This window comes from Panthera pardus, unplaced genomic scaffold (assembly GCF_024362965.1).
Source record: "Panthera pardus isolate Hobbes unplaced genomic scaffold, ASM2436296v1 HiC_scaffold_16, whole genome shotgun sequence".
NCBI classification, from domain to species: Eukaryota; Metazoa; Chordata; class Mammalia; order Carnivora; family Felidae; genus Panthera; species Panthera pardus.
The window spans coordinates 154,828,852-154,852,489 of NW_026526721.1; the positions used below are offsets into that span (position 1 = coordinate 154,828,852).

Genomic DNA, 23,638 nt, shown 5'->3' on the forward strand with positions numbered 1-23,638 from the left:
AACTGGCTTGTGCAAGGGAGACAGGAGTGCTGATGCACAGGGGCACTTGTACCCCAGTGTTTATAGCAGCACTTTCAACAATAGCCAAATCATGGAAAGAGCCTAAATGCCCATCAACTGATGAATGGATAAAGAAGATGTGGTTTATATATACAATGGAATACTACTTGGCAGTGATAAAGAATAAAATCATTCCATTTGCAACAACTTGGATGTAACTGGAGGGTATTATGCTAAGTGAAATAAGTCAGGCAGAGAAAGACAGATACTATATGTTTTCGCTCATATGTGGATCTTGAGAAACTTAACAGAAGACCATCGGGGAGGGGAAGAGGAAAAACATAGTTACAAACCAAGAGGGAGGAAGGAAAACCATAAGAGACTCTTAAATACAGAGAACAAACTGAGGGTTGATGGGGGGGAAGGGGGAAAGTGGGTGATGGGCATTGAGGAGGGCACTCGTTGGGATGAACACTGGGTGTTGTATGTAAGTGATGAACCACGGGAATCTACCCCCAAAACCAAGAGCGCATTGTACACACTGTATGTTAGCCGATTTGACAATGAATTAGATCAAAAAAATATAAAACACAATGGCCTCTGGAAACCAGCTAATTGTTTAGTGGATATTTACAATTTCAAAAAGTCTTTTGTTTCTGAAAATAAATTTTAAGTCCCTCAAGTGGTATTCCCTCCTTTGGAAGGAAAAACCGATGAGAGATACAGTTAGATATGTGGGTATCTCCTAAAGTCCCCCAGTAGTCGAATCCTCTAGGAATTTGTCCTAAACTCCTAAGAAAAGTGTGGGCTTTGGACTCAGACTTGGAGGAGGTATTGACTCTGCTGCTTGATAAGTGCTTGAGACATGGACAAGTCACACACCAGTCACATGTAAACCTAGTACTTCAGAAGGTTTGCTATGAGATTGAAATTCAGGCGCCCAGGGGGCTCAGTCGGTTGAGTATCCAACTTCAGCCCAGGTCACGATCTCGTGGTGCCTGATTTCGAGCCCCGCGTCGGGCTCTGGGCTGACAGCTCAGAGCCTGGACCCTGCTTCGGATTCTGTGTCTCCCTCTCTCTCTGCCCCTCCCCTGCTCACGCTCTGTCTCTCTTTCAAAAAATCAATAAAAATGTTAAAAATAATAATAATGAAATTAAAATGTTTTAAAAAAAATACAATGGTCTAATAAGTATGGTGCCTGGCACATAGGTGAAAATCCATCAATGCCGTCCTGGCCTCCTCCTTCCTCCCACACAACTTCGCCCTCCCTGGAAAACGTTACCACTTCCGTGAGCCAGCGCAACATACCTATTTGTTAGCCTGTCCATGAATTTAGGCTCTTGGCTCAATCCTCTGTTCCACTCTGTGCCTAAATGTGTCTAGAAGGTGTTCCCTTAAATTCTCTTTGAGCTGCCTAATATTGGCTGGGTGGCAGAAGGGAAAAGCAAGTGTCAGCCTGGGTGGGCGGGAGGGAGAATACTCCTTTGCAGAGAATTGTTGTGTGTCCCTGGGGCCACACGAAAGCACACGATCAGGCAATAAGCTCGCTTTGGCTTCCGATAGAAAATGAATCACATAACTTTGCACCCAACAGTAAAATCTAATAGAGAAAGTTTAATTTAAGTAATTGGTCAAATCCTGCTTAAGTAATATAAATAAGCTGCATCAAAGAAGATGAAGTTGTCCACAGAGGTACCCTAGCCATGGGGCGGGGTGGGGCAGGATGCTGGCTGTGCCCTGGCGAACTGGAGCATTGGGGTGCACTCCAGAGGGCTGAGCATCCCCCTGGCAGGGGGGGCTGCTCAAGGACACAACAAACTCGTCGGGGGAAGCTTTGAGACCCACTGGAACCCAGACAACTTCTTCCCAAAACTAGCCAAAAATTAGGAACCTAGCAGCTCACGGGCCGTAGTCCAAAAGGGTCACTGTGTCACATGTGTGGCTGGCTACCCCGCTTTCTCAAACCTCAGACACTCCCAGATTGACTCAAGATCAGGAGATGAGGAAGAGCACTCTATCTTCTATCCCTCCCTTTTCATCAGCAGTACCTAAAGAAATGGGATTTCCCGTCCTCAGCATAAGTCAGGCAGACGGCGCAGGGAGGCTGAGGGGCTGAGGGCCCCTCTGAGGCCATCTGCAAATCAAGCTGACCCCAGGCTGCCCCCCACCTTCTCCCGCCACGCCCCAGAGGCAACTCTGGCACCCACGCCTTAGGCTTCCAAGCCTATCCCTCAAAATACCTTCTAAATTGTTCTAAACGAACACCTAGGAAAAGCCAACAACAGAGAGCCAGAAGGACACCACCTGGGAACCAGAGAGACCTGAGTTCAGATCTCAGCCCTGGCTTATAACCTGAGGCAGATCACTTCACTTTTGGGTGACGGACTGTCCCTGTTTCCCTGGGACTGATGGGGTTCCTGGGACGTAGGACTTTCGGGGCCAAAACCAGAGGAGTCCTCGGAAAACCAGGATGAGTTAGTCACCGTACTTAAACTCAGAGCTTCCGTTTGCTCGTCCTTGAACATGGAATGAGGTCACCTAACCTTCAGGTCGACCGTGAAGACTGGGGCCTCGTGTGTGCCAACAGCACTCTCGGTAAATCCTACCACCTCTTCCAAAAGACGAGGTCTTGCTTGAAATAGCAAATCAAGAACCATGAAAGAAAAGCCAAATGAGCCGGAAGGCAATAGAGGTGGTGGGGCAGGGAGGAACAGCGCGGACCAGAGAAGAGCAGAGGGGTCGCTGGCAGCCAGAAGGGCCCGTCGTGGCCAGGCCTTCCTCAGCTCTGCGGACCCTGCCACGTGGGGATTCCCGCTGCTTCCTTTTGAAAGAGACTTAATTGTTGCTGCCACCTGAGTGTGGAGTGCGTCTGTGCTTGGAGGGCCACTGGGGAAACTGCCCTTGTTCAGTCGTGAACGGGTCCCAGCTAAATGAGGTGCAGGGTCTCAGCGATCAGGAAGGCAGTTTGGTTACCAACACAAGGGGGTGGAGAGGCCCCCTGACCTGGGCTCGGGATGTCAAGAATTTCAGCAGCAATGCTAGCAGGGATCTGGGAAAGGTCACTGGACCAGCTGTCAAGAGACCAAAGTTATCGTCCTAGCTCTGTCCCCACCATGGCTGTGGGACCTTAAGGAAGTCCTTGGCACTCCCTATGAAGGTTCCCCATCTATACAATGAAGAGGAGGATACAAAACCGTATCCTATAGAGCGTGCAGGCTTTTTGTGGGAAAGGGGTATTGAATCAGTTTACAGACGCTGAGATAGTTTTGATAACATAAAATAGCCAAAAATCAGAAGCAATCCGGTAAGAGGAGAATAGACCAATCGCGATTGTGGTCTATTCACACAATGGAATACCGAACAGAAATTTTTAAAGGACAAACTGATGGGACATACAGTTGCATGGAGGAATTTTCCTGACGAAATAAGAGATCAAAGAAGTCTAATACAGAAGGCTGGAGATTGTACGATTCCATTTACATAAAGTTCAAGAGCAGGAAAAGGAATGTATGGCGACAGAAGTAAGAACAGCGGTTACTCAGGGTAGGGATGAGGATTGACAGGGAGGTGGCACCAGGGAACGTTCTAGGCCGTCAAAAATGCCCTGTGCCTTGATCCGGGTAGCGGCCACAGGGACATCCACGCATGTCAGAATGGCTGCAGCTGTATACGTAACACCAGGGCACTTCAGTCTGTAATACTTCAATTTAAAAGAAAAGTAGAAAAGATCCAACAGATACCTGAATCACTCTGCTGGGCAGAATTCACAGAACTTTGCTCACTGCCCATTCATCCTTCTCCATGACCTCCATTCTTCTTGAAAATCAATGTGCGAGACAAGACAGCATCTCAAAGGAGGAGGCCGCGCCGTCTACTATGTAAAAGCAAAATGCACACGTGTAGTCACACGCCAGTTCAAAAGATGCTGCCAACCCTTGGCTACTAATAGAGATGAAAATCTCTAAATGATCTACTGCCAGGCTTCATCATGCTGATTTGTCCCTGATCCGAGGGGAAGGGAAGCAGAGACTCTGCAGCAAGATGGAAAGCGCTGCTAGGGTTGACAGAGGGAAATATGATTAGAATGCACCGAGGCGGAAATAATGACTCGCCTCCCCCAAGGACCAGCCGGCCCTCCCGCCTGTACCCACAACAAGCCTTGCATTGCTAACGACAGGGTGTTGGGAGGCCGGTGGCATCACAAATCCATCCCGACTCATCGCGCAGTCAGATAACAGGCAACCTGAAAAGCCCAGAGACTTCCAGAAGAATGGCTCGCACAGGCACGGAGCACACACATCCCCACACTCCGGGAGCTTCAAGGAATTGTCTTGTTAGATGAAGTGCCCTAGAAAAGCCCAGGGGAGAGAGTGGGGGCGGGGGGTGGCTTCTTGAGAGGGTGCTCTCAGAAGAAACCTGTAGGGAGTGAGGAGCAGAGGGGTCGGGGGAAGAAAGGATGTCGCGGTCTCAGCTTGAGACAAGGTCCAGCCTGACCGCATGGAAAGCTCTAGAGCATGAATCGTGTGCAGCTGGTTAACCATTCACTGCAGACCATGCCATGGCAGGGCTGGGGTGGATGGGTTCCTCCTCTACCAGGTGAGATGGCCACATCAGCAGAGGGAAGTTCTCCAGAAGAGGGGAAGCCGCAACACTCACAGAAGCTGGGAAGGTGTGCACCTGTCCAGCGAGGGGATCCACGTGGCATGCCTGCCGACGTTAATTACCCCCTCTGTGCTGACAACCCCAAGTGCACATCTGTAGCCAGGTCTCTCCCCCCAGCTCCAGACTCGTACATCCAATCACCCGTCTAACTGGCATGGCACAACCCGTCTGTCCTACACTGAGCTCCCAGGATTCGCTACAAAGCCAACTCCCTTTGCCATCTCTCCTTGTCCGTAAATGCCTGATTCTACGCTTCCAGCTGCTTGCTCTCGATTTCTCTCTTTCCCTCATTCTCCAGTCCAGCAGAAAATCCTTCTGAATCCACCTTCAAAATGGAATCCAGAACGAAACTACTTCTCAGTATTCCCGCCACTGCCATCCTGGTCCAAACCACTATCGTGTCTTGCCTGGAATACTGCAGTAGCTTCCTGGATCTCCTTGATCTAACCTTTGTCCCCCTAAGATCTACCTTCAACGCAGCTGCTACAGTGGTTCCTGTTAAGGAAATCGAATAATGGAACGGTACCACTCCTCTGTTCCACTGGTCCCCACCTCATGCAGAGGAAAGCCAAAGCCCTCACTATGACCCCTAAGGACCTGTGTGATCTGATGCCTTACCCCACAGCCTGCTCCCCAACTGCTGCCCACCCAGCCACCCTGCACTCCTGCTTTCCTCAGATACTCCAGGTGGAGCCCCCCACTCCAGGCCTTTGCCCTGCCTAGAATCTTCTCTTACCCAGTGGCCTAACCTCCTACAGGCCTCAACTTAAAAGTCACCTTCTCAGAAACAAATTCCCTCATCATCCCAAACTCTCTACACATTTCATATCTCCCTTTCCTGAATTCTTTTATCCTTAGTATTTATCTCTACCTAAAATATTACATATTTTACTTATATCGTTGCGTATGGTCTGTTTCTCCCAAGAGAATGTAGGCTCCATGAGGGTGGAGATCTTGGGGGCTTTTCCCCCATTACTACCACCCCAGTGCCCAGGGCAGCGCCTGGAGCACAGCAGGCACTCACTAAATGTTGGTTGAGCAGGTGTATGAATGAATAAATGAATGAAATATAGAAATACATGTATACATAAATATATAAAATATCTGAGGAACTATACCAGAATTATAAATAATTTTTATGTCACTTTAACTATCTCTTTCAGGATTTTTCTAAATGTTCTGCAATCAACTTTGATTACATGATATAACCGTAATGTTTATTTATAAGATTTTTAAAATTTCTTTTCCCAAAAAGACTTCCCTTCTAATACTTCCACGAGTTAACAAGGAAATCCTACTCCCAAAATAGCCCTGGGAGCTGCCACATATCAGATTACCCCATTTCACCCTCAGCTCTAGGGAATCCAGAGGGAGAAACGTGAAATGAACATGTCAGAGATGTCACTGGGGTAGAGAGAGTGATTGCTCTCCTGGGACCTTAAAGGAACCCCAACCTACATTGGTCTCATCTGGGAACACGTTAGAAAAGCAACTTCTTGGGCGCCTGGGTGGCGCAGTCGGTTAAGCGTCCGACTTCAGCCAGGTCACGATCTCGCGGTCCGTGAGTTCGAGCCCCGCATCAGGCTCTGGGCTGATGGCTCGGAGCCTGGAGCCTGTTTCCGATTCTGTGTCTCCCTCTCTCTCTGCCCCTCCCCGTTCATGCTCTGTCTCTCTCTGTCCCAAAAATAAATAAAAAACGTTGAAAAAAAAAAAATAAAAAAAAATAAAAAAAAAAAAAAAAAGAAAAGCAACTTCTTGGTCTCCACCCCATGGTTTAACCTCCAGGTGATTCTGATCTACCCGAAGCTTTGAGGTCAGTACATCCAAGCCATTCAAAGCAGGATCACTGGCGGGAGCAGGGCCGTGGAAAACAATGTGGGGTCAGTAAGAGTGGAGGAGGTTGAGGCGACAGAAAGTAAGTGTCTTCCTAGGTGCAGGCACAGAAAATAGGACAACCGCCAAAAATGTGATAGATCTGTCAAAGTGTGTGATAACACCTCAAGAATTGGACCCGATTCTGTGTTTGCTCACGTTGTATACGCATTGCCCGGCAAGGAGCCCAGAGGCATATTAAATATTTGTTGACTGAATTAAAAGTGAATATATGAATGAATTAGCCATATAAATTATGTAACATAACATGGTTTCATTTGTGCTATGATAGTAAAAATTGCAGATTTTCCCTCAGGATTGGAAATGAGAACCTCAGAAAACCTCCAGTGCCTATCTTACCAAGCAGCTCCCCACTGGGACCCCCAAGGCCTTGGGATCCCCTCGAACTCTCCAGCCCCAAGACGCCTGTAGCCCAGACTGCCAGATCAAAGACAGGCTACTCTGTTAAATTTGAATTTCAGATAAGTAGCCTATCTTCTTGTATAGTATATCCCGAATATTGCATAGGTCATACTTATATTTGAAAAATTATTTGTTGTTCATCTAGAATTCAAATTTAACTGGGAAATTTGCATTTTTATTTGCTAGGTCTGGCAACTTCACTGTGGGCTTACCTCTGTCCTTGGAGCAGGCCAAGAAAAACCTCTTTATACCTGTGATCTGTGCAGAACAGTGAAGGGTTACAGGCTCCCACTGCTCCTACTTTACCCCCAGAAACACACAGCCTTGTCTTCAAAGGCTCAAGGCTTTGCTCATTTGAACAATGTGTGCATGCACTCCCCCGTGCACATTTGGTCTATTCCCTTTGCTTTGGCTCTTCGTTCCATCCCTACCTCGAGCCTTCCGTCTTCCTTTTAACTCCATCTCGTGCTTTGAGATTCATTAACTCTCCAGGGAAAGCTTTCCTGGAAAACACACAGACACACACACACACGGAGTCCAAACGAAACTCTTCCCTTCGCCTGTGCACACATCTGTCCCAGCAGTTAGCACCCTCAAGAGGGAAACTCCGGTACGTGTGCCTGTCTCCCCGACCAGGCACCCAGAGCCCTGGGGCAGGACTGTGCTTGTTCGTGGCTCTGGGGCCAGCACTCTGTCCAATACCCGGCTTCCAAACAGCGTTTGATAAATAAAGGAACAGGTGGGTACACAGCAGCTTCTCAGGAAAAACAAAAATGTCCAGCTTTTTGGAGAGCAATGAAGAACTCGTGGGGAAGGGGGGCGTCCTTGCAGGTGTCTGCCTTAGATAATCCAGGGGCCTCGCGGCCAGGGAGAGCATACCTGTCCCGGAGCGGCAGCCCTGGGCCCAGCAAAGCACTTGGCACACAGGTAAGACTCGGGTCGTTCTCCCCACCCGGTCCGCCTGTGGACGGGAGACCTGACAACCAAACGTGGCCACGCTCATTGGCCGGCAGCTTTGTTGGGTTCAGCACTGGTCGTGAACTCCACGTGGCTTTCCTCCCCCCATTTCATACATTCTCCAGCTCACTCTACTAAGTTTAGCCTAAGTTGGCGCCCATTAAACTAGGAACCAAGTTCTCCTCACTCCGCCTCTTCTCATCTCTCAGCCCGAGAGACCATTTCTTTGCTGGAGGGTAACTTGGATTTCCCTCCTAATTGATGCACGGGTCCCGAACACCTGCACCTTACGCTATCCCATGAAGCATCCCCCAATTAGAGCCGAGGAGGACAATGAAAATCAAAGCCCATCTGTACATGGAGAATTACACATTCAATGACAACAACAATACTGGGTCATGGGCTGGGTTGTTAAATCACTGAACATATCCATCCCATGCAGAAAAACAAGAACACACTGCTGAGACATTTATGCTGAGATTTCAAATGGCTGGAGCTGAAATAGCCAGAGGCAAGTGTCCCAGGACACCTTTCACCCTGGCTCCAGTGCCTCAACTCAGAGCCAGGAAAGGCGGCTTTTCTTTTCTTTTTTACATTTATTTTTGAGAGGGAGAGAGAGAGAGAGAGAGAGAGAGCTCTCAGCACAAGGTCCAGCATGGGGCTCGAACCCATGCAATGTGAGATTATGACCTAAGCCAAAGTGGGATACTTAACCAACTGAGCCACCCGGGTGCCCCTAAGGGAAGGAGCTTTCGGCACTTGCCAGGTAATACCCAGGGCAAAAATTTGTCCCAAGAGATGATAGAGCGATCTGTGTGGCTTCAGTATGAGGCTAGAGAATGCAGGGGAAATTTGCTTCTTCTTCTAAACTTTGAGTATTAATTCTAGCCTATAGGGAAGAGGAAGGCTCTGGTTATATCAGGAAACAGAAACAAGCTTAACTTCTTTTGCATCCACCCTGTGCTTCGAACTTGGTGTCGATGGGTCTCGCTGCTGAGGGCGGCTCCCATTGGGACTGAGGGAAACTATTCTGCACTCTTTTTAGATGACAAGTTGGTCCGGAGATTTAAGCGACCTGACAGCCGCTTCTGAGTCACCATTTCTTCATGGCCAGAACCACCTGGCGAGGTCCACCACCTCTCCTGCCCTGGCACTGTCTGCCTTTATCTTTTCCACCAGCTGACGGGTGCAAACCATGCAAGTCCAAAAGTCACTTGATCTACGCTGCAGGACAAGAGGAGGTGAATCTGAGCCACGCCATCGGCGGCAAGATGCCTAGCACACAGCCCTCATGGCTCAAGGGTGCCATAAACAGATGAGCTCACGGAGGGGGACCAAAAGGGACCTCAAGGCCTCTGGCTGCCAGACAAAAGCTTCTGCCTCTCACCGTTCTCCCATAGATTCTCAAGGATGGGCAGGGTCTAAAATGAGGAGGGACCCACCCAACAGAGGAACTTACAGAAGTCTCCTTCTCTTCCTTACCCAAGTCTTGTTCAGAATGGGCAATGGGGGAGGCTGGGTAAGAGCAGTGCATTTCCTGACTCCCCACATCGGTCAGTCAAGAGGACCCCGGTAGAACTCCTCAAGATCCTTTGGTTTTATGAGTTCTTCCTTTTTCTCTTCTCCTATGGCTTTAAGTCCCCAAAAGGCCACAGCTGCTTAAGAGCATTGCACATAACACATCCTTATTTGTGGGTCTTGAGAGAGAGAACTCTCTCAAGCCGTGCCCTGCTCTAAAATTGGAAGTCTGTTGCCATTCTGGAGTGCTCCAAAGCAGGCACAGGCCAAGGGCCTTCTCATAGAGGCTTCCTCTTCCAGTGGGAACAAAATAGAAGATAGGGAAAACTAGCTGAGAACTGTAAGCCTCCACGAATGACTCAACCCCCCAAAGACAATTCAGGCAGAGACACTTTTTTCATCCCTAATGAACCATAAAATTGCTTCACATCTCCATTCCACTCTCACTCAGAGGACATGTTCTCCTTTTGTTCCAGATATGGGGGAGGTAGGGTCAGTCTTCTCACAAAACCAGGCTGTAGACTTCAGATGTCAAAGTTTCTGGAGAAGAGAAATGGCCACTGTCTCCTCCTCCGCAGACAACCTCCAGTATCCCTACTCTTAGTCACACTCAGCAGAGTACAAGGTACACGGCCCATTGCCCTCACCCCACCCCTAGTCCGCCATAATGGTATCCTGCAACTCCCTACAGAGAGTGCGAGAGGAGGCAATGCTTGCCGAGCATTAACCATGTGCCAAGCAGTGTGCCGTTGCCTTTAGCCCTTTACCTTACTAAACACCACAACAATGCCAAGAAGTAGGACTTCTTGTCCCCTTTTATGATGAGGAAGGTGAGCCAGTGAGGTCCAGCTGCCTCCAGCTCACAGCAGTGGAGCCAGAAGGTAGTCTGAGGGGACGTAAAGAGACCTCTTTCTGGATGGCTCAAGACTTGTTTTGTGATTTTTGTAAAACTCACTTAAACTCCATGTTGGAGCTATTGATATTATTAGTCCTCCTAAATTGGAATAATCTTGGCTGTTCATCCTCTCCCCATCTCCTGTTCCCTCATGCTGTGGTGCTTCTGAATTACATAATGTCTACAAGGCTCCCCAAGTTCCTTGAAGGGGAGTTTTTGATAAACACGAGTTATTAACCTTCAAAGCACCCAGAGTTTTGGGTGAAGAAGTTATAAAAATTATCATAAAGGCCTGCTGGGGTTTGATCATGAACAGAAGCTTTACTGAGGCTTCAAATACTTCCTTTTCTTCCAACGGCAAAGGTGAACCCCCCACCCCAGCTCGAATGGACACTCATTCCAACACTAGTCCCTGGCTCTTCCCTCTTCCGATCTAAGGGAAGGTCAAGTGCCTCTCTCCACAGCCTTCTGCAGGGGATTCATGGAGACTCTGAGCAGCAGGTGGCCGAGGCCCCTGTGCAACACAGCTCCATCATCCTCTGGCTCTGTCTCCTGAGGTGCAGTGGCAGTGACGCTGTGACTGCCTGGCGGGAGAGAAGATGCCACCGCTGAGAAGTCGAGACCCAGAAATTTCAGTATTTGAAAGGTGTCTCATTTCTCACCGCTCTGCCCTCCTCACGCTGACAGTGTGATTATCACGGGCAAGCAGGACTCAAGCTGTGCCTCTCCTCTGAGACCGCGCCATGCTCGGGAGAGGCGGGAGAGAAGGGAGGAGGGAACGAATGGAAACGGCCCACCTCCTTGGCTGGATGTAGACAGCGTGACTGTTCCGGATTATTCCAATGCTGGGCCAGGAGCGGGAATGGAAGGAAAGGTGTGAGGCCCAATGGCAAAGTAGCCATCCCACTAGCGATGACCCCCTACCACAACGCATAGCTCAGCCTTTGGCTTTGCTCTGGGTTCACGGTGCACCAACGTGGACGACACGGGGCCGATGACATCTCCGTGGACCGCCCGGTGCTCAGGGCTGTGGTGGCTACAAAAGAGCCCAGCTACCACTCCCACTTTCAAGGTTCTGTCGAGCCGAACGACAATAAACTTGAGGTGAGGGTAGGACAGAAGGCACCTAACCATCACACCAAGAGTTGATAGGTTTGGACTGCCTGCACTAGCTGCCACAAATCTTATTTGCATAAAACCTATGCCCTCCCAGGAAGAATGGCAAAGGGCAATTTGGGGGAGTGGGGCATGAACTCCAGAATTCCAGAATGAAAACTCTTGAAAAAAGAGAAAGAATAAAAATGTCTCCTGTCTTTGGAAGAAATATAAATAAGGGGCTCCTGGGTGGCTCAGTCGGTTGAGCGTCTGACTTCGGCTCAGGTCGTGATCTCACCGTCTGTGAGTTCAGGCCCCGCATCGGGCTCTGTGCTGACAGCTCAGAGCCTGGAGCCTGTTTCAGATTCTGTGTCTGCCTCTCTCTCTGCCCCTCCCCCACTCATGCTTGCTCTCTCTCTCTCTCTGTCAAAAATAAATACACATTTAAAAAAACATTTTTTTAAAGAAATATAAATAAGAGAGGGGAATTTGTCTAGAGGGAAGAGAAATCCAAGTTGAGGGTCCTGGGCTCTTTCCAAATCAGTGGTTTAAGGTTAGCAGAAAGGACCACTTTTGAGGGAAGTATTTGGTTGGGTTGTTTTTTACTTTTAAGTTTATTTATTTATTTTTGAGAGAAAGAGACAAATACAGAGAGAGAATCCCAAGTCAGCAAACTCACAAACCATGAGATCATGACCTAAGCCGAAATCAAGAGTTGGATGCTCAACCAACTGAGCCTCCCGGGTGCCCTGAAGGCAGTATTTGTAAATGTCCCCCAATCCCATCCCAGAGCAACTTCACCCAAGTTCCTTGAGCAAGAGAACACTGTAAGAAAATCTAGTGATCCAAGGCTTTCCCTTTAAAAGCTACAACACAGAAGGAGAGCAAATTCTTTGCCGACTATAGCCCACCCGGGCCTTCTATGGTCCCCACCAAATGAGGTCCCCGGGCCCTGTCCGGGAGATCTGTGTTCACAGTGGCTACAGGAGAGCTGTTCTGGCCTTCAGTGCACGTGCTGGTGCTTTAGAGACAGAGGAAATGGGTGCCCAAGTCATTCTACCTGAGAAGGTTCCAGCGAGGAGAGGTTCACAAATCACGGTCGCTAAGCTGTGTGTCGTGCTCCCTTGATTGTGCCGTGTGGCTGCAAAAACAAATAGCACATTTTCGTTACCATTATGATTACTATCCATCTTTGACTAGGCGTGTGAAAACCTAAGAATTCTGCAATCACACACATGTGGACCCAAATACCTATATGCCTTGAGCGAGGTAATTAGCCTCAGTTTCCTCATTAATAAAATGGGGTGGCAACTGCATCGACTTCAAGGTACCATGGTGAGGTCTGACTTTGTGCATGGCCGGTAAAGCACCCGGCATGGTGCCTGGCACAGGGTGAGCAGTCAATACAGACGAGTAGCTCTAATTGGTGACTAAGCAGTAAGCAAGATAATATTAACGGTATAAAAGGAATCTAGAAGAAGGAGAAAGGGGGTAGTTGAAACATCTTCCTTTTCTCAGCTGAGGGCAGCTTTTGCAGGTAAAAAGAAAAGGAGAACCCCAAATCAGAAAGCCTGATAGCCCAGCTACGTGGAAGATGGGCCAGGTTAGAATAGAAAGCGTTAAGCGGCAGGAGAAATGGAGCTGCCTTGCAAAAACAACCTTGGACTTCGGGCAGGATTGGATCAGCTACAAAGGCCACGGGAGGCCCCTGCTGATGTCCAGGCTCTGGGCCCTCTGGATTCATCAGTGGGTGGTGGTGCACATCCTGGGATGGAGAAGTTCACTTCTGGGCCACCACCCATTAAAATATATATATATTTTATATTTATATTATTTATATTACATATATTAAAAAAAAGAAATATATATATATATATATATATATATATATATATTTAATTTTAGAGAGAAAGATAGAGAAAGAGACAAATACAGAGAGAGAGTCCCAAGTCAGCACGGAACCCGACATGGGCTCAAACTCACAAACCATGAGATCGTGACCTGAGCCGAAATCAAGAGTTGGATGCTCAACCAACTGAGCCCCCCTGAAGGTGCCCTGAAGGCAGTATTTGTAAGTGTCCCCCGGTCCCATCCCAGAGCAACTTCACCCAAGTTCCTTGAGCGAGAGAACCACCCCTCCAGCCCCACTCCGGTCCTCCTGACCGTGGCTGGAGCCCTCAGAACACAGTGCTACGCAAGCTCCAACTCATCCGGGGACAGGAGGACCCCCCCCCCCCAGAGATCTGAAAATCCTCAAGTCATCGCCTGACCCCCAAAATAATTACCAAACTGCCTTTTCTAGAGCACCAGGCCAGGGAGCGGGCCGTGTGTCTTCTTCATTCACTGCACGGCTCACCTTGAAACCCCACTCCTGGAGAAACAGCTCATTTTTCTCCACCTCCAATAAAGGAAGCCTCCGCATATTAAGAGAAATGTCCTGCGGATGGGGGGTGCTCGGGAGGGGGCCGTCTTGATTAAAGCAAGTTGTTCTGCCAAGAAGTCTTGAATATGCTCTCTTGGTCTGGGGCCGTTAGTGCAGTGCGGAGGCAGCAGGCGACATGAATTGCCTTTTATCTAATTGGAAAACTCCCACCGCGTTTAGAAGTGCTCATTTAGACAGGCAGATCAATAAAAGAAATGGGGAGCGGATGGCCGTGGAGATGTTATGGAGACAAGCCGGTCCTCCATACATCTGCCTAATAAAGATGAACTCATCCTGGTTGCAGCAGAAACAGGAACACCCTCGCGGCTCCAGACTGCAGCCGGTCCGTTCGTTTTCAGTGAGCAGACCCTTCTCACGAGCAGCGGGCAAGAGACCTCTTTCCCTTGTCTCTCTATCGGGATTCGAGAGCTCTGGTGGGAGGGAAGGGAGAGGAAGGAAGAGGGAATCTGACTAGGATTTTTCTAGCATCTACCCCAAAGGGCATTCCCTCGACCCGGACGACAGCGGAAGGGAACAGAAGTCAGAGATCCAAGGAAAAGGACAGAAAGAGAGACAAGCGAGGAGGGGGATCGGGCTCCCTGGCCATCGCCTATCATTTCATTGCATTCAGGTCTCACTGCACAATAATGTGCACTTATGAGCTTCTGTGTCAGGAACTCCCCGGTTGAAAGAAACCTCTGTTCCCCATGTCTCTCTTGTTCATCGTTGGGTCAGGGGCTCTGAGATCTCTTCCTCGTTCCCACACCACCACCCTCATGACCTCCGAACTGTCCCTGCCTTTGCTCTTGTCCCCACTCTCTCCCCCACCCCCCGTCCCATACACAGGAGGCTTAACTGCTGAGCCCTTGTCTCATTTCAAACCCCAGCCTTTGTTCCAGGCCACAGCATCGAAGCTGATTCCCTTCAAAGGAGTCAAACTGCTCTGTGGCTGAAGGGCCAGAAATAGAAGTGGAGTGTGTGTGTGTGTGTGTGTGTGTGTGTGTGTGTGTGTACACACGCACGCACGTGTGCCGGGCTGTAGGTATTTCATTTACACTGGGGAAATTTGAGCAAACTGGGAACCCCGCTTTTGATTCCTGTGTCCCTCCTCTGGCTCCTGCAGAAGTTTCTCTCTGGCCGAGGGCTGTGGGAGGAAACCCGCTGACACTCCGCTTTCATAATGGCCTTTTCTCTTGCACAGCCCTATGGCGAAGGCACAGACTCGTACCTGGGCCATGGGTCGGTTGCCATGGAAATCACTGCAGAGTCACAAATAAGGGGGTATTATGTTCTCTCAGCAGGACCAGAAGAGAACCAGAAGCTAGAGAGAGAAAAAGGAAGAGGGGGACAGAGCTGGAGAGAGAGTGAGAGAGAGAGAGAGAGAGAATAGAAATGCTTGCTGTCAATAGCAAGCCCGAAAGGAAACAAATAAAGCAACGGGGTGCTGTTTGGGAGAAAGCAGGCTTCGGACAGGGTGGGACAAGAATAGGGGAATGACATTGTTTTCTGTAAGGGAAGTCTTTCATTTTCGGGGAGAGGGAGGGAAGCCCATTCTAAGTGAGCCTCCTATACTGTCCTCTCTTCCGCTGGCTTTATGCTCTCCCTCCTCCTTGGGTGATGGTGGAAAAAGCCTGCAGACGAATGGCTGGGGGGAAGGAGCAGGAGGCAGAAGGGAGGGAGGTGAGTCAAGCCATTTCTCTTTCCCTCTCTGCCCTCAGCAGAAACCCTGAGGCCTGGCAGTCCCTAGGTCTCTAATACGTTCCATGCCAAGTTTCCACCCTTCCTAAAACCTTAAGCCCTCCAAGACCTCAGCACCCTTAAGATTTTTCTCCCAATAGGGGTGCCTGGGTGGCTCTGTCAGTTGAGCGTCCGACTTCAGCTCAGGTCATGATCTCACAGTCTGTGAGTTCGAGCCCTGCGTCGGGCTCTGTGCTGACAGCTCAGAGCCTGGAGCCTGCTTCAGATTCTTCCCCTCCCCTGCTCATGCTCTGTCTCTGTCTCAAAAATAAATTTAAAAAAAACAAAAAACAAAGATTTTTCTCCCAATAGAGTGCCTCTGGAGGGAGAGAGGCCACATTGTCTTCCTAAGGTCACTTTTCATTCAAAGCTACGTTGGTTTCCTCCCTGTTGACAAAAATCTGAGAATCAAGACCTTGATCCAGACTCGACAAGCAAATAAAAAGCACCAAGCTTATTTCGACCAAGCCATGAGACTTGATATAGGGCAAGGAATTCTAAAATTCTGTCTTTTCCATTCTTGGTTTTTTTTTTCAATAGATGAATATACAGTAAAGCCTTGGTTTGTGAGCATAATTCGTTCCGGAAACATGCTTGTAATCCAAAGCACTTGTGTATCAAAGCAAGTTTCCCCGCAAGAAATAATGGAAACTCAGATGATTCGTTCCACAACCCCAAAATATCCATATAAAAATGATTACAATACAATACCATAATATAATACAAAACAATAAAGAAAATACAAAATATAAAGAAAAATAAACATTCACCTGCACTTACCTTTGAAAAACTTCATGGCTGGTGTGAGAGAGACCAGGGAGAGAAGGGTTATTGTGTAGGATGACATTCACCATCATCAACGGATGTTGACTGCCGTAGAGTATCAATAAACTCTTGTCATAGACTGTATTTAATGTAACTGGCAATAAGGCAGCTGAGGAAAGGGGCTATATCCGCAGGCAGCCTGACCTAGAATGAAGCAAAGCATTCCTAAGGTTACTCGTGTCTGGAAAAGCAAAGGACTGTCCGTAGGTGCTTTGAAGTGACAAAAATACATGAGTGGGCACCTTCCAACCTCCTGAAAAATCACTGATTCCTGCCAAACACCATGGCCTGAGACCGAGCATCCGGGTATGGGAGATGATCACCCACAATCCCCCAGAGAAAGGGGGAGGGGGGTGAGAAGACCCGTTGGCTCAGCTGTGATCATGTGACATTTGGTGTCACGTACTACTCGTATCGCAGGACATCGCTTGTTTATCAAGCGAAAATTGTTTAGAGATATTTGCTCGTCTTGCCGAACACTCTCAGAACAAGTTACTTGCAATCCAAGGTTTTACTGTATATAGATTTCAGTGGACACAATGCTTCTGGAGAACACGTAAAAAGTTTCCCATGATCTCCCAGCCCATTATCAAGATAACCAGATTTTCAAAATCATTGCAATTATACCTGCTTCCTCTGAGCCTCACATCTTATATGGCGGCCACCACCGCTAGCTCTGCATGGTCTGGTGTCTATGCAAAGCTTCTTTTTAATACAGTTTGGGTAGCACTAAACGTCTTGCCATCTTGCCAGTCTAGAATTTTCTCCCCCATCAAGTAACATCAATGCCTAAAATCCCACCTTCGTGTTATCCCTTTCTCTATTCAAAAAATCTGTCTATTCAAAAACCAAATGTGAGGACAATCTTCCCTAACTTCTCAGTATGAACGTGTTTGCAGATTAGCTGAATAAGTGAAACTTGGGATCAATACATACTGGCACGCAGTGGGGGCAAGATAGTCATGTCTGTCTCCTTAATAATGGGAAATATTTGATGTGGAACCCAAATGCATGACTTATTGAAAACATGACCCAATCACATGACCCCCAGACACTTGAGGATTACCATAGGTGCTTGAGGGAAAGAGGAGGAGAAAATATCCTGGGTGAATGTTTTCAGCCTTGGACCCCCATCTTGATGAGTTGAGCTAGACCACATGTCCCCATGTCACTCAAAGGTCTTCTTCAGTGCCCTAGATGTAGATTCATGGCTGATCTGTCCCTTAATCTTCAACCACCAACTCATCTTGACCTTGACAAAGTCAGGGAAATGATACTCTTCCTCCCTATGGTCTTTCCAAGATGGGTATAGTCTCCAACCGGGAGCAGCCTCAGACTCCCCTCACGGTATTATCACCATGGAAGTCCCAAGAGTCGCCAAACAGGTGAAAGAGGTTAAAGGCCTTCCCCCATCTCTCTGAATATTTCCTGATGTGCACAATGGCTCCAGACTAGCCATGGTCCTCACCCAAACCTATACTTCTTGTCCTCCAGTGTGGAGTGGGAGATAGAGGGGTGGGCCTTGAACTAACTCAAGAGGCTAACTGCAGAGTCCAGGGGATCATCCTGGGAAGGCAGCCAACAGCCAGTCATCCAAGGCCTCCCCAGGTCCCTGGAGTAATGGAAGAGTAGAGAAACCACCTTTTTGATTGGGACTGGTAATAATTTGGTTAATCAAAAACGTGGCTACAGCAGGGAGTCATAAAAAAATAAAAGCGACGCATAACACTCATAAATAGTTTATTGTAGCTTCAAATACAAATATGTTCATTCTGCTAACTTTTTATGTAGGGCCAAGATATTTCCTCTGAATATCAAAACATTGGTAAAAGTTCTGCCTCGGGGCGCCTGGGTGGCTCAGTCGGTTGGGAGTCCGACTTCAGCTCAGGTCATGATCTCGTGGTCCATGAGTTGGAGCCCCACGTCGGGCTCTGTGCTGACAGCTCAGAGCCTGGAGCCTGCTTCCGATTCTGTGTCTCCCTCTCTCTGGCCCTCCTCCTCTCACACTCTGTCTCACTCCCTCTCTCAAAAATAAATGAACATTTAAAAAAAAAAAGTTCTGCCTCATCTTTCTTCAAAAGCCACATTCGTAACTCATCAGGTACAATTTCTAGCTTCTATTTCTTTAAAGCAAAGTAACAATTCAAAAACAATTATGAGGTGACCTGAATGCAAAAATCCTTCCATGTCTTTCTATTTCTCTGCAATCATCGATGGCCATCTTGCCCATACCTAGTTCAATAGCAATTTTTTAACAACTCACATTTATTGAGTCTTTGCAACACATGCAATGTTGTTTTCATGGAAACAGCCCTCTTTTCGTGCTCAACGTTTATTGGTTTACATAGCACTTGATTAAATTATACAATTACATTAGTTAATGTAGTGGATTGATTTAGTAGGGGTCGGTTAAGAGAGGTTTAACTGCTATTTTTTCTCTGAAGGCAAACTATCAACCTAAGATGTTTGCCTGGAATTGACCTTTAAAGCAAATCACATTTTAAATGTAGAGGTCAATTATCATAGATTGAAAAGTGTGTAATGAATAAGAAAATAGTTTCTAGACACAAAAACCAATTAAGGTAAGGTGGGACCTCTGGCGTGACAGAAGGAGGAGGTCACCAAATCCCCTCGCTGGAAGCAAATGAAATACTGGACAATATTACCAAAACAGCTCTTTCAGAATTCTGGAAATCAACCAAAGACATCCAACAAACTGGCAAGATTTATTCGTAAAAAAAAAAAATCTGGGGGCACCTGGCTGACACAGTCAATTAAGTTTCTGACTCCTGACTTCGGCTTGGGTCATGATCTCGCAGTTCATGAGTTCAAGCCCGCATCGGGCTCTGCGTAGAGCCTGCTTGTAATTCTCTCTCTCCCTCTCTTTCTGCCCCTGCCCCACTCGTTCTCTCTCTCTCTCTCTCTCTCTCTCTCTCTCTCTCAGTAAATAAATAAATATTTTTTGAATGACTTTGGGTAAGAACGGTAGGAATCCACAGCTCTGTCTGCCTGTGGCTGATCCCATCAACCCACCGTCCCCGCTAGGATCAGTTAGGACAGGAATTCTAATAAGAGGAACAGGCTGTGTGTGACCAGCAGCTCACTGCCAAAAAGGGGTGACCTGACTTGGAGCTAGAGGGGAAAATCTGGTACTCAGTGTGTGACAAGTGTCAACCTCAGTGATGAACAAACAAAGAAGATCAGTCATCACAATAGTCTGAGGTGGGGGTCCTATTTGGAGCAAACATCAGACTAGAGAACCAGCCACAAATTTAATAGGGACACACAAGAAATGAGACACTCCTGGAAGAACCTGACAATCTTTCCACCTACGTCTCTGGCTGACCTGGAGCGGGCATATGCATGTGCAGGAGAGACCAGAAGGTGCCTATGGAAAGTGTGCGTATATACATATATATGTAAGTGTGCATATATATACGTACATATTTTTTAAGTGAACAAAGACATTAGCAGCCACACACTACAAGGAAGACCTATTTCGTGGGAAAGCTGCTGAAGGCAAACAAAAACCCTCTGGGCGTTAAAATCAGAATCCACACTTGCTACTATATCATACCTACAATTTCAAGTTTTGGACAAAAAATTGCGAGATATAAAAAAATAAAATGAAAAAGTGTGACCCATGTGCAGGAAAAAAGCAGACGAGAGACGTTGTCTCTGAGTGTCCCCAGATGCTGGATGTAGCAGGCAAAAAGTGCAAAGTAGTTATTATAAGCACATCAAAGAATGAAAGGAAATGGTGTTTTAAAATGAAGAAAAACTTGATGACAGTAATCCAAAAATCGAGAATCTCAATAAGTGGATAGAAAATATTATTTAAAAGAACCAAAAAAGTTCTGGAGGTAAACACACACACACACACACACACACACACACACACAATAAATAAGAGTAAAAATTCCCTAGAAGGGTAAGCAGCAGTTATGAGACGGAAGAGGAAAGAATTGGTAAATTTGAAGAGAGAGAGATAGCAATTAATCAACCTAAAGAATCTAAAGAAGATGGATAAGAAAGACAAAAGAAAAATGAAGTCTCAGACAGCCATGGGACAACATCAAGGACAACAGCACAGGTGTGAAAGGAGCTCCTTTAAAAAGGAGTTCCTTAAACTCAATAAAATAAAACAGAAGCAAAAAGGAAGAGGAAGAAGGAAGAAAAGCAGGAGAAAATAGAGAAATGGGTAGAAAATGTTTTTGACAAAATACTGTCCAAAACTTCACAAATGTAATTAAGAGCATTAACCTATAGATCTAAGAAAAATTTAGGAGAAACTCTTCATGACCTTCAGTTAGGCAATGAGTTCTTGGCTATGATATCAAACACACTCTCAAAAAAGGGGAAAAAATGATAAATTAGACTTCATTAAAATTTAAAATTTGTCACTTCAAAAAACACCCCTAAGTGAATGAAAAGACAAGGCCGGGAGAAAATGTTTGCAAAGCATGCATCCAGATACATAAAGTACTCTTAAAGCTCAATAACAAGAAGACAATCCAGTTTAAAAAGCAGGGAAAAGATTTTAAAATACTTCGCCAAAGATACGCAAATCGCTAATAATCACATGAAAAAATGCTGGATATTTTTACTCATTGAGTAAATGGAAATTAAAACCACAGTTAAATACCACTACGGGCTCGCTAGAATTTCTACAATCAGAAAAAACAAACAGAGGCGCCTGGGTGACTCAGTCAGTTAAGCGTCTTCCGCTCAGGTCGCGATCTCACGGTTTGTGGGTTCAAGCCCCGGACAGGCCCTGCACGGATAGTTCGGAGCCTGCTTCAGATCTGATCTCTCTCCCTCTTCCACTCGCTCTTTCTCGCTCTCTCAAACATAAATAAATAAATCTTTGAAAACCAAACAAACAGACAATACCAAGCGTTAGTGAGGACGTGCTGGGACAAGCATCCTCCGGTGATGCTGGTGGTGATGTAAAACGGTACAGCAGTCCTACTCCTAGGAATCTACCCGAGAAAAATAAAAACACGTGTCCACACAAAGACTTACACACAAATGTTCTCAACAGCTAACAAACTGGAAGCATTTCAAATATCCATCAACTAGTAAATAAATAAATTGTGACATATCCGTACCCTGGGATTGTATTCAGAAATAAAAAGGACCAAACTATTGACTTATCCTAATATATGGATAAACCTCAAAATCCTTATGCTGAGTGAAAGCAGCCCGACACAGAAGAAATCTTATCACATGTTTCCATTTATATGAAATGTCCAGGGGCACCTGGGTGGCTCAGTCGGTTAAGCACCTGACTCTTGGTTTCGACCCAGGTCGTGATCTCGCGGTTCATGGGTTCCAGCCCCATGTCAGTCTCTGTGCTGGCAGTGTGGAGCCTGCTTGGGATTCTCTCTCTCCTTTACTCTCTGCCCCTTCCTGACTCATGCTGTCTCTCTCTCTCTCTCTCTCAAAATAAATAGAATAAAAACTTTAAAAAAGATGGGACATGAGCTATTTCCCTGTGAATGGTGTGCAGACAGGAACAGTAAAGAGCCAAACACTCTAAGTCCACGGCAGTGCTACAACAATGGCTCCGGGGACACCGAGGAAAAGGGGGAGGGAGCAGGAAGAGGTAGATTAGAAAGCATTACCAAAAAAAGTCATACAGAAGCTGAGGCTCCAAAGGCACCCTTAGTTTTCATTTTATTTATATTTTTTATTTATTTCATTTTATTACACCAGGCTCAAGTAGGGTTTATTCCAGGCATAAGAGGACAGTTCAACACTAGAGACACCAGCAATGAAACTGACCTCCCTAATAGACTGAAAGGGACAGAATAACATACAATTGACTCCGTCGACATAGGAAAAGAATTTGATAAAGTTCAGCAACTATTTCTGGAAAACGAAGTCTCTTAGCAAACCAGAAAGAGGAGAGACCTCAGAGTAGACCAAAATGCATTTCCCTGAAGACGGGACAAAGAAGAGTCCCAAGTATGCTCGCTATCTCTATTAATGCTTCACATAATACTGGAAGTCTTGAAATACTGGAAGTCAAGGCAGGGAGGAAGTAAGATGTTAAGATCAGCATGAAAGAGACAAAAGCTAAATTCTCTGTGGATGATGTGGTCGCCCGTATAGAAAAAGCAACAGTAACACACTTGACCAAGGTTGCGGGACACAAGGTCAACCTAAAAAAGTAAAAATCAGGGGCGCATTGGTGTCTCAGTCAATACAGCACGCAACTCTTGATCTCTGAGTTGTGAGTTCAAGCCCCATGTTGGGGGTACGGTTTACTTTTTTCAAAAGGTTTAAAAAATTGTTTACAAAGCCAAAATCATTTCTTTTTTAAATGTTTATATATTTATTGTGAGAGAGAGAGAACAAGTGAGAGAGAGAGAGAGAGAGAAAACAAGTGGGGAAGGGCAGGGGGAGAGAGAGAATCCCAAGCTGACTCCATGCTCAGTGTGGGACGGTAAGACCATGACCTGAGGCAAAATCAAGAGTCAGATGCTTCACTGACTGAGCCACTCAGGCGCCCCTAAAATCATTTCTTTCTAACTAGCAATCAACTAGACAATAAAATAAAACGTAAGGTAACCTTCACAATAGCAACAAAAAGCATAAAACATCTAGAGAGTTTAACAATTCAATACAGAGGAAACTTTCAAGTTTTCATGAAAAATAAAGAGTTACAGAAAAGGAGTGGCATTCCATAGTTTTAAATAGTCTCACATTAGAAGCATGTCAATTCTCTACCAAACAATCTCTAAACTCTCTATACTCACAATAAAAACTTGACTTGGTTTTTTAAGATACTTACTCCATGAGAACTCTAAATCAACTTTGAAAAAGAAGAAAAAAGAAAAAAATATTGAGAATTTACCAAAGCTATAATGACCAAATACAGATTAACATTAGAGAAAAAGTAGACAAATAGAAATGGAACAAGTATATCTCAGGGATGTGTGTGTGTGTGTGTGTGTGTGTGTGTGTGTGTGTGTGTGTGGGTGTGTGTGTATCACTTAATAAAGGTGATATCACACATCAGTGAGAAAAGAAGAGATTGCTTAGGAGGTGGTACTGGTAAAATTGACTTACTATTTTAGAAAAGAAAACTGGGACTCTATATAACACCACACAAAGGTAGATTCTATGTGGATAAGTACCTAATTGTTAAGACAAAATTATGAAATGAATTGACGAAAATTAGTAGAATGTCTCTGTCACCTAAAAGATAAGCACTTTTGGATGA

General features: G+C 46.4%; 1 long non-coding RNA gene across 2 annotated transcripts in view; it reads right to left on the reverse strand.

Annotated features, from left to right (window-relative positions):
* The window catches only part of LOC128777355 (uncharacterized), a 101,797-nt gene extending 85,251 nt beyond the window's left edge, over positions 1-16,546 (reverse strand). For both annotated transcript variants that reach the window (XR_008422655.1, XR_008422654.1), the window contains exons 1-2: positions 16,363-16,546; positions 12,484-12,564 (exon numbers count right to left, since the gene is read on the reverse strand). This is a non-coding gene — a long non-coding RNA (uncharacterized LOC128777355). The remainder of the gene's footprint in view (positions 1-12,483; positions 12,565-16,362) is intronic.
* Between the last annotated feature and the right edge of the window lie 7,092 nt (positions 16,547-23,638).